The sequence below is a fragment of the Gossypium arboreum genome, chromosome 8 (genome assembly GCF_025698485.1).
Source record: "Gossypium arboreum isolate Shixiya-1 chromosome 8, ASM2569848v2, whole genome shotgun sequence".
Taxonomy (NCBI): Eukaryota; Viridiplantae; Streptophyta; class Magnoliopsida; order Malvales; family Malvaceae; genus Gossypium; species Gossypium arboreum.
The window spans coordinates 80035090-80045870 of record NC_069077.1 but is presented as its reverse complement, the minus strand read 5'-3'; the positions used below and the strand labels follow the sequence as shown (position 1 = coordinate 80045870).

At 31.7% G+C, this 10781-nt stretch overlaps 1 long non-coding RNA gene across 1 annotated transcript; it reads left to right on the top strand.

Annotated features, from left to right (window-relative positions):
* Positions 1 to 435: 435 nt before the first annotated feature.
* LOC128296530 (uncharacterized) lies at positions 436 to 2176 on the top strand. The gene is made up of 3 exons (XR_008287147.1): positions 436 to 532; positions 1006 to 1090; positions 2073 to 2176. It is a non-coding gene; the product is annotated as an uncharacterized LOC128296530 (long non-coding RNA).
* The last annotated feature ends 8605 nt before the right edge of the window (positions 2177 to 10781 follow it).

Sequence of the window (10781 nt, the reverse complement as noted above, 5' to 3'; positions counted from 1 at the left end):
TGGTTGCTAATGTTAAAAACAAAATGTCAAGGTTTTTACACACGGGTTGCAACATGTAATAGCTCGATTTAGACCCTAATCGGAACGGTGGTTTCGAGACCACGAATCCGAGGCAGAAAAATATTTAAAAATTATTTTTATGTTAATTTTTTGTGAATTTTATATCTGTAAATTTTTCGTGATTTAATTTTATCGTTTGGGTATCCGATTAAATAAAAGGGCTTAATCGCGTAAATTGAAAAATTTGGTAGTTTAATATATAAATGGGCCGAATTGTTAGTGGCTTTTAAAAGTGAAGGATTTATGTTGTAAATAACCCATAATTATATTAGTGGGACGGTTAAGACTTATATCATGTGATTTTTATATTAAAAAAAAGTTATAAAAGTAATTCAATTATTATAACATATATAATATAAACATAAAATAAAGTTTACATATTTGTCTTAGTTATTTTTCATTGCCGAATATAAGTTAAAAGAAAAGAAGAAAGAATAAGCTAGGGTTCGGCCTATTTGGAAGCTCAATCAAGGTTCGTTTTTTTGTCGGTTTTTGATAATTTTTACGTTTTTGAGATCGTTGCTTCGAGTACTACAAAGCCCATGCTTAAATTTTTTATTTTGATGAATATTTTGAGTTGTGCCATTGTTGATACTTTGTGATTTTTGTTGTTTGATGATGAAAAATGAAAGATATGTTTTAGATTAACATATTTTGTATTGGAGTTCTTGATGATTTTGAGTAATTAGGAGTAAAATTGCAAAAATAATAATTTGATGGACTAAAATCCGAAATAAATTGAATATATGGACTTGTTTGAGAGTGGGTAAAATTTGGCCCAACATAAGTATAGAGAAATTCGGTGTATTTTGTATTTTGTGCAATAGGGATTAAATTGTAAAAATTGTAAATGTTAGGGGTAAAATGGTAATTTGCCTATTTATGTGCTTTTAGACTAAATTGAATGAAAATATGTTTGAATGAGCTTAATTTAAATATTTTTAGATCAAGAACTAAAGAAATCGGATTTGGATCGGGGAAAAACGAAAGTTATCGACTAGCTGCCCGATTTCATTTTGTACCGTCCGAGGTAAGTTTATAAGCAAATAGACATGTTTATTTGGTAATTAAATGTTATTTTTATATGCTGTTATGAAATGTAGAATTTTTAATAAGTTATGGCCGAAAATGATTAAATTTGACTACTACACTTCCGAGTTTGATTCGACCGAGTTACGACGTCCGAAAGTCCCGTATGAACCTTAGGAATAGTTAGGATACATATGTCATGACATAGGATTCCGATATATGTGTGCGAGTAAGACCATGGCATCGTTATGTGATTCGATATGTGTTTACGAGTAAGACCCGTCCGGACAAATGGCATCGATATGTGACTACATGTAAGACCACGCCGGGACGTTGGCATTGTACGACTTGTGTGATTATCCGAGTGTCCTATCCAATTCCGAATGGTTTATCGGGCAAAGGTAAATTGGATAGGAGTGTGTATTACGAGTTAAACGGCCAGGTATGAATTAGTTTGTTGGCTATTAATGATAATATAAGTTAATACTTAATATTTGTTTGTTCATGTGAAGTTGATATTAATAAATTTAAGTGTTGTTGGTATGTGAATTCGGCTTTGTGATTTTAAAAGTTGATCATCAAGAAATGATTCATAATTATATGCAAGTGAGTGATTATATATATAAATGGCCTTGTTGGTGATATACATATATATATAAATATTTATGCGATATTATATTGTAATTTACTAGCTTATGTAAAAAGTATATGCAGGTTTGATTATAATATAATTAGTTGTTTGGAAAGTTGTAAGATAATAAGACGATTTGGCCTTTTGACCATTCGGCCTAGTTAATGCCCATGTGCGAATGTATACATGGGATTTATATACAGGTTTTAATTCGAGATTAAATGGTATATAGTTTTTTATTTACAATGTATTAGCCTAATTGAGTGTAACACTTTGTTAGGTCAATTATTTGCTTATGACTTGCTAAGCTATAATAGCTTACCGTGTGTATATTTGTTTCTATTTTTTTTAGATTTTGGAAATCAAGTTATCAGCTCGGGGATCGTCAGCGAGGCTTATCACACTATCTACTATTTTGGTTACCTTTATAAATTAAATGCAAATTATGGCATGTATAGACTAAAGTGTGCTTGACTTGATGAATTTTGGTTTTGTATAAAAGCCATGCAAAAATGGCTAAACCTTTAAGTTGAATTGGGTTATGTTAAGTATGGGCTATGTCTATCTTGATTTTATAGTTACGTGTTAGAATATTTAAAATGTTACTATAGGTATTATATGCTTGAAAACAGTTTGCTTATTATGTCTAAATTTGGTCTTACATGTTCTTGGTTAAAAGATTTAATGAGCTTGATTGATGATAAAATTGCCAGTGGGGACTTGGATAGGTATGTGGTGTTAGGTGAATAAATTCGGTTATGAGAATAAAAGAATAATATGTATTTAGTGTATTATATAATAATTGGTGATAGAAATGTAAAATGTGGAACGAATAAAAAGTGTTGGATAGATATATATTAGCTTAGTTGGCTGCGCAATATGTACATGTTTATTATTAGTATATTTGGCCATAGTGCAATGTATTAAACATTTAGATGTGATTACTTATTAAATTATATAATGTAATTATATAATTAGACATAATTACTAAGAATCTGCTTTTAATGTTAAACCATGGATGACATTAAATGATCAATAATTAAGTTATCCAAATATTGACTACTACTTTGCCATTTAATATGTAACTTTAGGTATATATATATATATAAGTGTATTTTTAATGGTGTGTGCATAAATTGATTAAATTTTCTAGACCAAATATTTATATTGTAATGATTATAGTAGGTATGAATAATCTTTACTGACATTAATTGGACATTTAAATTTGCCTTATAGGTTTGTGTGGTCATGGTCGGTTATAACTACTTATATGTTTACAAGTATATACAAAGTGAAACAAACTGCCTTAATGTATTACTTATGAATACTTTAATACTTAAAGTTGTAATGCCATACAAATAGAAAAACAAAGAAATAATAATGAAATATATATATTAAATTTAGTGCAACCTGTGCATACACGTGACATATGTATTCCTTAAGTTAAATGATTAATATTGATGCCATAGATGTGTTCCATGTTTTGTGTATGAAATAAATATTTAAATTTGTATGTACATTTTATATTATACATTATTTGTGATGTATTGTGTATCTCAATTTATTTTAAGATTTGATAATGAGTTGAGTTATGAGCTTATATGTGATCTAAATTTTGATTTAAAATTTATAAACAACGTTTGTATGAATAATAGTTTAATTGGTAATACCTCATAACCCTAATCTGGTGACGGATATGGGTTAAAGGTGTTACACAACACAGGTGTGTCATGGCCGTATGAGGGACACGGGCGTGTGTCCGGCCGTGTGAAAACGCCTGTAGGTTCGAATTAAAAAAATAATTCCACATGCCTATGTCCATATTTTGCTCAGGCCGTGTGAGTCACACAGGCCTTCAACACGGCCATGTGGAACTGACCATACGAGTGTGTGTCCCTGTTTCAAATGGTATTTGGAACTATCCCCGTACCGTTTTCAAAGTGTGTTTTGGGTCTCGTAAGCCCATATCAAGGTCTTTTAGACAATTATTGAAATTTTTTAAATTTGATCTAGTTTTTATAACTCGAAAATGATTGTATGCATGCATTTAAGTCAGGTAATGCCTCGTGTTCGGTCCTGGCCTCGGACTTGGGTAAGGGGTGTTACAAGAATTGCATTAGTGAAAGTATTATGGCAAGCTATGTGAGAACCGGAGCATGCTATAAGAAATCAATACCCTAACCTATTCACTGGTAAAATTTTCAAGGACGAAAATCCCTAGTAGGGGAGAGTTGTAATAACCCGATTTTAGCTAAATCAAAATAGTGGTTTTGGAACCAAAAATTCGAGGTTAAAAAATTATTTTAATATTAATTTTGGTGTTTATAGCATGTGACTATATATGTGTGAAAGTTTCGTGAAATAATTTTAGTGTTTGAATGCTTAATTTGATAAAAGGACTAAATCACGTAAAATGCAAAAGTTGCATTCTATTTGTTAAAAAGTGTTTAATTGCTATGATTCATTAAACCAAAGGACCTTATGATGATATTAGACCATTGATAGTGGAATTTGACATAAATAGGCATGTATTTGATGTTTTAAATGTTATTTAACTAACGTTAATTTGGTAATTAAATAAAACAATGTATATTAAATAAAACAAAAGATGAAAACATGTTCACCTTTGTTTATTTCAACCGAAAATAGAAAAGAAAATGTAGAATTGGGGAGCTTTAAGTTTCGGCACCTTTGAAGATTGATTAAAGTATGGCTTTAGCTTGGTTTTTGATGATTTGTATGTTTTTTAGATCGTTGCTTTGTATTCTAGCTAGCCTATGCCTTAATTTTTGAATTTGTTTATGATTTTGTGAAGTTCCATTGATGATTATTTGAGCTTTTAGATGTTTGATGATGAAATATGAAAACTTGATGATAGATTTTAATGTTTTGTAAAGTGATTTTTGACAAAAATGTCAGATAGGGACTATATTGTGAAATGTGTAAATTGAGGGGTTTAAATGTGAAATAAATGAAATATGTGGGCTACTAGGGACACTAGTGAAATTCGGCTATGGTGAAATTGGATTAAATTGCTTGAATTTGTATTTTTGTGAAATAAGGACTAATTTGTAAAAATGTGGAACTATAGGGGTTAAAGTGTAAAAAGCCTAAATATGTATTTGTGGACTAAATTGAATGATTTTATGAATAAATGAGTTAATTTTGAATGTATATAGATCAAGAACGAAAGAAATCGGATTTAGATCGGGAAAATCAAAGGTTATCGAATAGTCGATCTAGTTCGTTTATTCTGAATACGTAGTAGGTTCATATGTAAATAAATATCGTTAAATAGAATTATATATGTTTAATTGTTATTGAACTGCTATGAATGTTGAATGATCAAATACGAGCAAGAATCGACATGGTTACAATATCCGAAAGTCTCGTACAAACCTTAAGAATAGTATAGGATACGAATGTCATGACATTAGGATTAATGAGATGTGATTATGTGTAAAACCATGTCTGGGACATTGGCATCATTATGAAATTACGTGTAAGACTGTGACAGCCCTAATTTGACCTTAGTCGGAAAGTGGTTTCAAGACCACAAAAACGAGTTGTAAAAAAATAATTAATCGTCATATTTAATGCTTAATATATTTGAAAGTGCATGTGTGAAAGTTTCATACTTTAATTTCTTTAATTGTATGTGAAATTTATTAGAAAGGACTTATGTGAGAAAATTTAGAAATGTGCTAGGCAAATGTAAAGTCGCCTATTTATGCATGTTATAAAATAATTGTACTTGCATGTCAAATAACCCTTTTTGGTTATAATGGCCGGCCATGATGAGGAATTTATATTAAAATAGATGTAAATAATTTGTTAATGGTTGTATAATTGAATTTTGTTAAGTAATAATAATAATAAAAAGAAAAAAAGGTGATAAAAACAAAGCTTCATTCTTTTTGGTTCTTCTTGGCCGAATTGAAGAAAGAAAGAAGGAAAGATTTCGGTCACTTTAAGCTCAAGGAAGGTTAGTTAATTGTGTTAGATTTTAAAATTTTAAGCTTGTTTCTAGTTAATTAGCAAATTTCTTACATAGCCCATGTCAAAATTTGAAATTTTGGTGGTGGTTTGAGCATTCGGTTTCGGTTATTAAAGGATGAGCTTGGGTTATGATCTTTATGTTGTATGAAAAATTGTTGAAGAGAAGGGTTTAAGTTAGTCAAATTATAAATTTTAACACTCATGAGTATAATAGCCAAACATAGATTTGTTTAATGAATTGAACAAATACCGTGTGAGTGGTTGAAATGAATGAGTTTGAGGTTGGATCATATCAAGATTCGGCTTTGTACATAAATATTAAGAGTTTGATATTTTTTTTAATGATTATTGGATGGTAAATAAGGTTATGCATAAGATAAATATTAAGATTATGGTTGACTTGTGTTTAGTGAAGTTCGGCCAAGGACTTTATGTACATGCTTATTCGGTTTAAGTAGAGTAAATGTGACGGGTAGATATGACTAGGTTGTAGTTTATTATTGATTCGTTTGACTGTATGAATTAGCTTGTAAATTGGTTTGGATATAGTAAATAATAAGCATGCTTGGTAATGGTAAGGTTATTGATAATATGTCATGACTTTAACTTAACTAGTTGATTGGATAAGAAATGAATTGGATATATATAGATAATATTGACGAACCGCTTAGCTTATGAGTTTATATATTGGTTCGGCTACTAAGCTAGAAAATAATTGTTGGTAACATGGTATCCGTATCTATGCACCTATGTAGATATATATATATATGTGGTATTTTAAGTATAATTGTTCATTTGATAAAGTTGGCTAATAGTTCAAGTAAGGATTACTCTATTCGATATGTCCATGAATTGAGGCAATGGGTTCGGTAATTAGCTTAGGACATTCGGGTAATATCACATGTCCGATCATAGTTAAACATTCGATAGTTGTGATTCTTTGGCTCTAATATTTGAATATCACTATGGGAAAAATATATGATCGGTTGCCTATTATTTACTTTGAGATGAATCTTAATAAATAGGTATTCGTATATAGTAAAGTTGGACAAGTAATTGAATAAATTTATTTGTTTTATTAAGCTCAAGAGCATAGAGGGTCTAAATCAAATAAAGGAAAAGAGAAAGCAGTCGAGTAGCCTATCCGCAACCGTTCGAATATACCGAGGTAAGTCGTTGAGTAATGAAACTTAGTTTATGATTTGATAAGGCAATTATTTATCTATGAGCATAATAATTAACTTGTGACCTAATGATTCTACTTGAATTACATGACAAAATAAATAAGTAAAGTATTTACTTGTAGCCGTTTGGTTATAGAAATCTTATGGATTAACGAAACGGGATCACGTTATTTGTTTAGGACTAATGAATCGAACGATGTATGGTTAGTAAACATCCTGTAATCGCATTCGAGTACCAAGAATGATATTCAAATGTGATATGATATATAGACATGTATGCATATATGTGTGAATGTTAATCGGGGTGTAAATCCGAGCTTGGGTTCGAAGGGCTTTTGAGCCAGTGCTAATAACTGAACTTAATTACGAAGGGCTTTTGAGCTAGTGCTAATAACCGAACTTAATTACGAAGGGCTTTTGAGCCAGTGCTAATAACCGAACTTAGTTTTGAAGGGCTTTTGAGCCAGTGTCATAACCAGACTTAGTTCCGAAGGGCCTTCGAGCCAGTGGCCTAATCCGACCTTGGTCTCGAAGGGCTTTGAGCCAGTGTTAAGAATCGTGCTTGATTCCGAAGGGTGGTTGTGCCGGCATAATATTTGAGGTTGAAAACCCATAAGTGTTCGCACGAGAAATCATATAATACATGTGGAAACAATTTTAAACACTGTGCTACTTACCGTAAGATAACCTGTAAGTAATTTACTCGTTGAGAATACAATTGATTTTAAACTATGACTACGAAATTCGGTAGGTATGCTTCACCATTGTTAAATCATTCAAATGTTTATGATCTGATCATGATGCATGAGTTCAAGATTAGAGAGTTCAATTTCATAAATATGAGATATATGTGTATATGCATGAGATTGATATGGAAATTTGAGATGAACAGATTTGGCTATAGATTGAATTTAAATTGGATATATTGACTTTACCTTTGTGATATGAATGATAAAATGATACCTTAGTTAGGTTTATATTCGCCAAAGGATGGAACAAGTAAACTTTGAATTTATTATGCCACTCTTTTAAATGATTTCATTACTTAAAACTTACTAAGCATCAAGTGCTTAATCTTTTGCTTAAATTCTCTGTTTTATAGATTTTGTTCGTCACCATCGGACTCGGAGGTGTCAAAGTCAAGTCATCCACACTATCTAAGCCACTTTTTGGTACTCTTCAGTTGAATTTGATAATGACATGTATAGGGCTGACCCTTGTTGTTAATTAAGTATCTTTTGGTAATGTATATTCAGATAGCCATGCTAAAATGGCTTGTATATTTTGAGTATAACATTATGATCATTTTGTATATATGGTCTTATGATATGGTTATTAAGTGGTGTGGAAATGTTTGGTAATGATTAGCCATTGGAATGGCCAATCATGGTTCTATTGGTGCTACGTATGTCATGGCTAATCGTGATTATACTTGGAAATAATGTATGTCAAATTACTAGTTGATTCATGGAAAACTATGAAATAGGTGAAATTTACCTTAAAATAGATGCTGATAGCAGCAGTGATGTGAGTTTGAAAAATCACTAAAAATAGTAGAAATGGAATCAAATAATGAATAAATTATTTAATCGAATCTTGATGAGTCTATTTCTTATGAAAGAAACGAAACGACCATATGAGCCATATTTTATGAGATGTTTAAGTTTTTGTGAAACAGGGCCAAAGCGATTTCTGGATCCCCTGTTCTGACTTTGGAAATTCACCATAAATTAACCAGAGATAATTAGAAGTCATTCTTTATATGTACAGATTCCTTTTTGAGTCTAGTTTCATTAGAAATAAACGACATAAGCATTGAAGCCCTGTACAGGGAGATATCTAAGTCGTAATGCATGAAGGTCAGAGTAGTCGAACCCTGAAACAGGGGAGACTTTAACTAATAAACTGTACTAATTGGCCCAACCAAAAATTCTAGAAAAAAAATTAGTAAATATATGTATGAGTCTAGTTTCAGGAAAAATTTACGGAATTGGATTTCTAGTTTTGGAACTCGAGATATGATTTTTAGAGTGACTGTGATGCAGTTAGCTAGCTCGTCTGGAAATTTTAAAAATGAATTGTATGAGCTGTTTAAGTAAGGAGTTAAGTTCGTTAGCACCTCGTGTTCAACTCCGGCAATGGTCTCGGGTACAGGGTGTTACAAAGAACATGTCTAGGACATTGGCATCGTTATTTGATTTCGTGTAAGACCATAGCTGGGCTATCGGCATCGATATGTGATAACATGTAAGACCATATCTGGGATATGGCATTATATGAGATATATGTGATTTCCAAGTATCATTAAAGATTCCAAATGTTCAACGGGCAAAAGTCAAGTTGAGGAAGAATGTGTGAATGAGTTAAGTGACTCAGGTACGTATGAGATTCAGCAAGTATTGAAAAGGAAAGTATTTGATGAATTCATTTATGGTATTGAATATGTATACATTGAGAAAGGTTTGTGAGCTTTTATGTGCTTATACATAGTTTGCCTATTGATGAAAATGATGTTGATTCATGTGGTAATTTTATTTGTATATGGCTTACTAAGCTTTTAAATCTTACTTTGTATGTTCTTTCCCTATTTTATAGATAATCAAAGCTAGCTCGGACTCGGGGATCATTAGGAACACCATCACACTATTAATCAACTTGTTGGTACTTTTGATGCTTTGTAAATATGGTATATGGCATGTATAGGCTAGTGATATGATGTTGTGTTTTGAGATATGATATTAGCCATGAGATTTGGCTCATAAATGATGTAAATATTGGTGTGTATTTGCCCATTTGGGTTGGCTTATTTTATGAGTTTGGTAAGTGAAATATAATATATATTTGACATGTTTGTTATGGATGTTGTGATGATTAATTGGTATGATTTGAGGCTTAAAATAGATGATAAGATAATGAGAAAAATGCATAGAGAAGATAGGTGAAATTTTTGGTAATGACATATTGTTTTAGTATGTTTTGGATTATGATTTGAGTAGTGGAATTGATGGATTTTAAATGGCATGATTTGTATCTGAAATAGCATGTTTTGGTTGCCTATAAATGCATTGAAATGATATTAAATGATGAGGTTTAGGTACACTTGAGGAGAATAAGAAATGTGGCTCAAACCAAGCCTAATTTTGCCCCACACTGTTGAGCACACGGGCGTGTAACTCGACCATGTGTCTGCTGTAACTTAGTTAAACAAGTCAGTGAGTTACACGGCTTAGATACATGGACGTGTCTACTAGCCATGTGTGACACACGGGCTGGCACATGGGCGTGAGGCCGGCCATGTGACCCAAGTCAGTATACCCTCTAGATTTCACACGGCCATGCACACGGGCATGTCTCCGGCCGTGTGATGCAAGTTAGTATGTATGTCCTGTTTCCACACGGCTTGTGACACGGGTGTGTCTGGTGACCGTGTAAGGCACACATCCTGTTCACAAGGGTGTGTGATCCCTGTATGCATGAAAATTTTATAAGTTTCCCAAAGTTTTCAAATGTTATCGGTTTAGTCCCAAACCTCTTTCAAGCATGTTTTAAGGTCTCATAGAGCCTTCTAAGGGACAATATAATTATGTTTGATTGATATTTAAGTGATAATGGATTTATGTTTGAGAAATGTATGCCATATGTTGTGATTTTATTGGTAATGCCTCGTAACCCTATTCCGGCAATGGATATGGGATAGGGGTGTTACATTTATAGTGATTAGACTTTTTACAATTTAGTCCCTAAGCATTAATTAACTACTTTTTCGGCTAAATTACTTAATCAAACTTCATTATATTTTTATATTAACATCATAAATATTCCTATTTTTTATTTTCAAACTCGATTTACAGAAATGGGATTTTGAAACGGCATTTTCA